Below are 7205 nucleotides of genomic sequence, written 5' to 3'. Positions count from 1 at the left end.
GTTCACACATCTGTCCCTTTTCTCCTCCTTGCTTCCACAAAAGCCAGTCCCCACAGATCCTCCAACCCGCCTCTTGCTCCTGGGACATAAGGTGGAGGAAACTGCACCTAATAGCATCGAGCCTTGTCTTTTCCACAGTAGGGCAGGGAGGGCAGGCTGTCAATTCCCTGGATCATTAAGGTACACACTACAGTCTTTTGTGTGACTCCTGCTATGCTCCAACACCTCTGTGGTCTCGCTAAACTTTCCATTAAACTCCCACGCAAGGAAGCTTGGGGCAGAAGGAAGATCAGTGTGGAAACCCAAGTTCCGAGGCGCTCACGTCCCAACCGTCCGCCTCCTCCCGCCCTGGCTCTCTGCAATGGGCGGGCCCCGGGCCCTAGACGCCTAGAGACCCTGGGAGAGGCGGCCCCTCCCGGGGTTACTCTCGGTCAGCGCCCGCCCCCAAGGTTACTCGCGTTCACTCGGCCCACAACGTCCGACGCCGAGCAGCCAATCAGCAGGCGCGCTGCGGCTCTGCCCGTGCCCGCTCCAATCAGGAGGCGCCGCCCCTGCAGATTGGCTGCGCGGGTCGCTGTTACTGCCTCTTCTGCGCCCCCCACCCCCACCCCCGTCTGGCTCCGGAGCGGGGGATGCGCGCGCACCTTGCAGTCATCAGTCATCCTCCCGTGTAGGGCCGATGGATGGCTTCCTGGGGATTCCTCCCCAACCCCCCACCTCCGTACAGCCCTCCCTCTCTGAGGAGGAGGGACGCAGAGCTGTGGGCTCCACATGGCCAGCCCTGCCCCATGGATGACCTTGGGTATGGGCTCTGGTCCCCAGCTCCCTCCTCCGTGGGGGGACTTGGCTAAGCAGGGCGCGATCTTACTGCTTCATGCAGACATCTATCATGTAGGAGGTAGGGCTCCAGTTCAAAGAAAAACCCAATAATATGTCGTGGCAAGGGTTAAGATGTTACAGAAAACACAGACCAAAGTGTTTAGTCACGACTCAGGCTGATGTTCCCGGGCCTGAAGGGGTGTGAGAGGAGACTGCAGGGGAGGCTGAGAATGCCAGCCAGGCACAGAGAGTCTAGATTGCTCGGTGATAAGGAGTCATGAGATGCACTCACTCAAGCAGGACAGGAAAATCTCTGTTTCAGAAAGTTACTGTGGTGGCCAGAGCAGAGGACGCCAGATTAGGGCTGGAAGAGGCCAGATCCAGGCTTCGTCAGGACGCCTGTTAGGGAGTGAGACCTTCCAGTCCTAAAGGTGCTAGAGGGAAGGGCAAAGGACATCTGAGTTTAGGAGCAGAATTAATGTCACTCTATTGATGGGATCTGCACAAGGTGGAGTGTTCAGTGTCTCCAGGGGCAGCAGCACTCTTGTTACTTTATCTGAAAGAGATGAATTAACTGGTTTTTGTGTGTACGGTTTCTGATTTATTTTGTTTGTTTTTTTTTTTTTTTTGAGACCGGGCTGGCCTCGAACTGAGATTCACTAGCCTCCCCTTCCCACGTGCTGAGATTAAAGGTGTGTGCCACCACACCTGGCTCTTTTTTTTTTTTTCTTTAATGTAACATTTTTATTTCAAAGTGTGATGGCCAATCAATTGTTAATCACTTCAGTAATGGGCAGACTTTCTCAGATATTGGTAAGGTAGAGCTTTTACTTCAAGGAAACCATTTATGATAATTGCCCTAATAATTCTTAAAGCAAACATTAGACATTTGGAAACCTTGCATATGGCATGGAGTTTGGGAGCTTCTAACAATTTAAAGCTTGTCTGGTAAAAATCAGTGGTGATATTAAGGAACACCTTTTTATTTTGTAAAATGAAATAAGCTATATTTTGGAGCATTCTTCTAAATGAGGGAATCGAAAGCAGCACATGACAAAATCATGCATGAATAAAGGCGGCTTGAAAATGCAGGCGAGAGCCAGCTATGGTGGCACATGCCTATGGTCCCAGCTCTTGGGAGGCAGAGGCAGGAGGATCTCTGTGAATCCCGGGTCATCCTGGTCTTCATAGTGAGTTCCAGGACAGCCGGGGCTATGTAGAGAGACTTGAAAAGAGAGAAAAAGGGGGAAAAAAGCAGGAAAGACCATGTTAAAGAACATAAGAATCCAGGGTCTGGTGGCACATGCCAATTGACAGAAAAACTGTAAGAAGCTGTTCCTCACCTGGACTTCATACCACAGAGCGTGCTCAAAGTGGGGTGCCGTGTAAATGTTCTGTAAGGGTCATGAGTACCATGGCCTGAAGCTCTTTGAGGGCATGCTCTTCCCTCGGCTCACTTGCCAGCTCCCACACTCAGGAGTGCCCCCCCCCTTTATATTTGTTTTTGAGACAAGAACTGTGCAGCCCTGGCAAGCCTATGACTCACTATGTAGATCAGAGTTGGCCTGGAACTCACAGCAAAGAAAAAAGAAAACTGCTCAAAAATCTGTTAGATAGTGATAGTTCCGTATGAAAATATCAACAGGTATTATCCAGCTGGGCGGTGGTGGCGCACGCCTTTAATCCCAGCACTGTGGGGGCAGAGGCAGGCAGATCTCTGTGAGGTCGAGGCCAGCCTGTTCTACAGAGAGAATTCCAGGACAGCCAGGACCGTTACACAGAGAAACTCTGTCTCAAAAAACAAACAAACAAAAAACCCAAAAGAGCATGTTATTCAAGTGTTAGACTCAGCATCTCTGAGTCCCACCTAAAGCAGGCAGAAGGGCCCATGGTCTCCCTGACCTGTGAGATGCAGATCCTGGAGAAAGGCTCCTACGAGAAAGTCAAGGATTTAGAAGTGAGAAAGCAGAAGAGAACGGAGTCAGCCTAGGTGGGCTTTTTTGTTATTGTTTTTCTCAACCCTTATATAGCCTCAGAGAGAAATCATCAAGGGACAATAAAATACAGCTGAAGGAGACTTAGAAGTTAATCCTAGAGACACAGATCCCAGAATCATGCCCCCCCCCCTTCCCGGTCTTCTGGTCCTAAGATAGCCTTATTTGGGTGCTGGGGCATAGGCCACTGGGGGTGGGGTGGTGTTAAGGAAATATGAAATAAAACAAGGTCTTAAGAGATTTGGGAGATGCTGGGCATAGTGTCACATAACTGTAAACTCGGGAAACTGAGGCAGAAGGATCAAGAGTTAAAGGCTACCTTTGATCAAAATGCTTTGTATGTGTATATACAATTCTCAATATTTTAAAAAGCTCAAGGCTAGCTGGGCTACACTGGGAGACTTGAGAGAGAGAGAGAGAGAGAGAGAGAGAGAGAGAGAGAGAGAGAGAGAGACACAGAGAGAGACAGAGAGACAGAGAGACTGAGATTGACTGGTTCAGGGAAGGGTGTCTAGAGGACTTGGTTCATGTAAAAAGTCTCTTGTAGCCCAGTGTGGTGGGGCAGAGGCAGGGCAGAGAGGGAGAGACACAGACAGGCAGAGGCAGAAACAGTAGCGCCCCACTTGCCTCCCCATTTCGTACCTCAGAAGAACATCTCTGAATTCTTTTTGGCTGGCTCCTGGCATTCCTTTCTGTATTTCTAAAAAACATGCTTATATCACGATTAACTGCCTTAAGAATTTCGTTTACTGACCTCTCGCCTTGGAAGATGGAAATGTAATTTTTAAACACTCACCACTGTGGTGACCACCACACGTCCAATCACTCAGGTAGGAACGTGCACACTTCATTTTCTCCATCCTCTCCATACAGCTGGGCCATGACTGTAGTTAAATCGTAACCAGTGTTTGAACTACAGAGACTGTAAACACTGTTCACACAGTGGCCTCACTAGTGCACACCTTTCTTTGTTCTGGACCTGGTCACTACTTTTCCTCTCCTGCTTTTCTACACACTACTCATGAGTGCCACTTGACCCTTTCTGCCTCCCCCACTTGTCTCTGTCTCCACATTTGGCAGCAACCAACACCCAGCTACTTCGTTGTTTTGGAGAAGCACATTCCCGATTAGTCACAGGAGAAACCGTTTTTAAGATATGCTGCCTTCATGGTGGTGGTGGTGCATGCTTTTAGCCCCAGCATTTGGGAGGCAGAGGCAGGCAGATCTCTGTGAGTTCGAGGCCAGCCTGTTCTACAAAGTGAGTTCCAGGACAGCCAGACAAACCCTGTCTTGGAAAAAAAAAAAATGCTGTCTTCACTTTTTCCAAGTTTCATATTGTATGGTCAATGACATTCATTGGCCTTTCCTACTCAAAGTTTAATAATTATTGAGTTCCTCCCCACCTGATTTTTGTGTTTATTTGCTTGTTTTCTCTTTGATTTTTGCACTAACTTATTTTGTGAGTGTATGGGTGCTCAAGAGAGCCATGCCATAGATTGAGTGTGGAAGTCAGAGGACGACTTCAGGGGTTCTCTCTCCATCGTGTGGGCTCCAGGGGTCACACTCAGATCCTCAGGCATGGCAGCCAGCAGCCTCACCCGCTGAGGCATCTCAGCGGCCACGTTATCTCTGAGGATCCTGGTGGCCTGCTCGCTGCCTGCGTGTGCGCTGACGTTCTGTGTGTTTTCTTGCCCTCTCTTTTCCCCTCTCATCTCTCTCTCTGTCCTCACCTGCTTCCTCTCCCTGCCTCTGTCTCTCTTCCACTACTAGTGCTTGAATCTGTGGACACTTTCCCTCAATAAACTTCAACGTTGCTCGAAAATGTAAAATAAAAATTCCCTCTTCTCTTCATTTGAATTTGTTTTTATTTGAATTTTCAGAAGGACACATGGCAAAGCCTTCTTAGAGATGGATTTGACAAGCCAAAAGCTAAGTGCATAAACGGATCGACTTTCCCCCCTAACAAGCTTCTTACCAGAACCAAAAGAAATTCTCATTAACTTGATCTGAGAATGGTGCCCTAGGAAATGAAAAGAGAGAGGAAGAGAAGGAGACAAGAGTGGTTTTAAATTCACTTTTCAGAAAAATACAAATTTTGGGCATTTTGAAAATATGAACTTTGAATAAGTTGACTGTGATACCCTGGCTTTTGTAGAGCAAAGTGACTCACACAGAAGATCCTATCCCACAAGTGCAGAGGGACAGTCTAGACAGGGCCGAGACAGGGGCATATCTGTCCCACCATGTGGAAGGAGCATCACACTACCCAGGCCTGCCTATTTCCACTTGTGACCTGTGGCTCTAAAATGAGTGCCTGGCACATGTTTTTCCTATACCTGAATTATCCCTGTGCCATCTGGTTTATTAAACATGTAACAGCAATTTAGAGTTACGTGATAAATGGCCCGGGCTGTTTATTATTTTAGACATGGTTTCACAATGTAGTCTAGGCTTGTTCTGAACTCAAATTCCTCCTGTCTCGGCCTCCCAAGTAAGGAAATGAGACGTGGGAACATCAGCACTGAACTCTTTTCTTCTTTTTCTTGCAGCGCGGATAGAAAGGGGCCTTACACATGCTGGGCAGGCACTCTAACACTGAGCTACACCCCCAGCCCACAGACAGCTTATTAAATCACACATTCTTAATTTATCTCCTAAGAATAATGAGTGGAAAACAAAAGATACCAAGGCCCTAGCAAGAGAAGAAACACCCACATAGGGGTTTATAAAGCAAGCTAATGAACATTTCAATAAAACGAGAATAGAATGTTCCTCTTACCTTGACACACTACCTTCCTAAACTTGAAAACTAAGTCTTGAGTAAGATTTCTCAGATGGTTCCGAGTTCTACAGCAGAACAGAATGACTGGGCAGAGCTGACCTTCAGCCCCTCTCAAGGCCCTTCCAGAAGGAAGATTCCCAGAGACTGCGAAAGGGCCTCTTCCAGAAGGAAGATTCCCAGAGACTGCGAAAGGGCCTCTTCCAGAAGGAAGATTCCCAGAGACTGCGAAAGGGCCTCTTCCTTCTTCACCAACCAGTCACCTTCCTCATTGTACTTGGGATCCAACACCCCGAATCAGGCTGCTCCTCCCGGAGTGGGGGTCGGGTGGATGAAGTGTCCTTGGCTTTCTGCACTCAGGCTCCAGCACCCAGTGCCAAACAGCATCTTGAACAAGGACTCCTCAGTGGCTTACACAGCAGCACCTAATTCTAGACACTTCTGCGCTCTGGAAGTCCAACCACTCGGAGGACAAATACTTTACTTACCCGATTGTCTTTGGATTGGAATTGTTCATGAAGGAAAGGAAGGGCAGGGGAAGGAAGGAAGGGGGAGAAAGAAAGAGAGGAAGAAGAGGGGAGTGAAAGAGAAGAGTGAATAAAAAGATGACTATTAATTTACATTCCTTATGGAGCTCATGGGAAGAGCCTGACCTAACTTCGCATTAGAAAATGCGTACTCTGTATCCGAACATGATAGGGAATAGTAACTGCTTACAGTAATTTTTATTCTTCTCTTGCCCTGAGAATGATGAATTTACACTGTGACAGCCGTTTAACATGGAAAAACTGAAAGGTGTTTCTCTAGCAAGTGCTTTCCTGAACTAGAATGAAGCCAGCTCAGAGTCCAGTATGTGGCCCCCTCCTCTGTATTCTCTTTGCCTGGCTAGTTCCTGCCTTTGGCTTAGAAATGAGAGGTAGAAAGCATGCCGCAGTATGAGACTGACTGCAAGGCCCCAAAGTGATGCCCGACCAAAGAGTCTCCATTCATGTGCCACACCTTCACTCCCCACTTCTCCGTACCTAGAAATTCCTATGACTTGTCTTCCTGGTTGAGAAGTAAAGAAACAATACACACCTTGAAGGTGCATCTTTTCAAAACAACCTTTCCTATAATGCTCATCTATTGCTTAAAAGAGAATGGTCCTGGAAGAGATAATAAGGAGGTAATATTTCAAATATCTCCTATTACGATGGATGTAACAAATTCAAAGAACAAATACCCACTGAAAGCCCCTCTTGGGTCAGGCACTCAAGCCTATCTTCTCCGTAAATCTCAGTACAAATGTCAGAAAAGTAGAATCCACAAAGGCCTTAAAGAGCACATGACATGGAGAGCCAGCCTGGTAAACCATTGGGTGATTTAGAAACAAAACCAAAAAGAACAACCAGGAATCAGTAAGGTCGACAGTGGGTAAAGGCTGGAGGGGCAGAATGCTCTAGGCAAAAGGAAAGGAATGTTCATAGGTTTTAACAGTGAAATATCAAGGGACTGAAGAGAAATGAGGACATTTAAGGGAAATACATAAGCAGGGAAGGTCCAGGGTCCAGAGGGCCTCCAAAGTCATGGTAAGAAGTACAGGCTTCATCCCGTGGCCAATAGGAACTCCCTGT

Source organism: Peromyscus eremicus, chromosome 1 (assembly GCF_949786415.1).
Source record: "Peromyscus eremicus chromosome 1, PerEre_H2_v1, whole genome shotgun sequence".
NCBI lineage: Eukaryota > Metazoa > Chordata > Mammalia > Rodentia > Cricetidae > Peromyscus > Peromyscus eremicus.
This window is presented reverse-complemented; position numbering follows the sequence as displayed.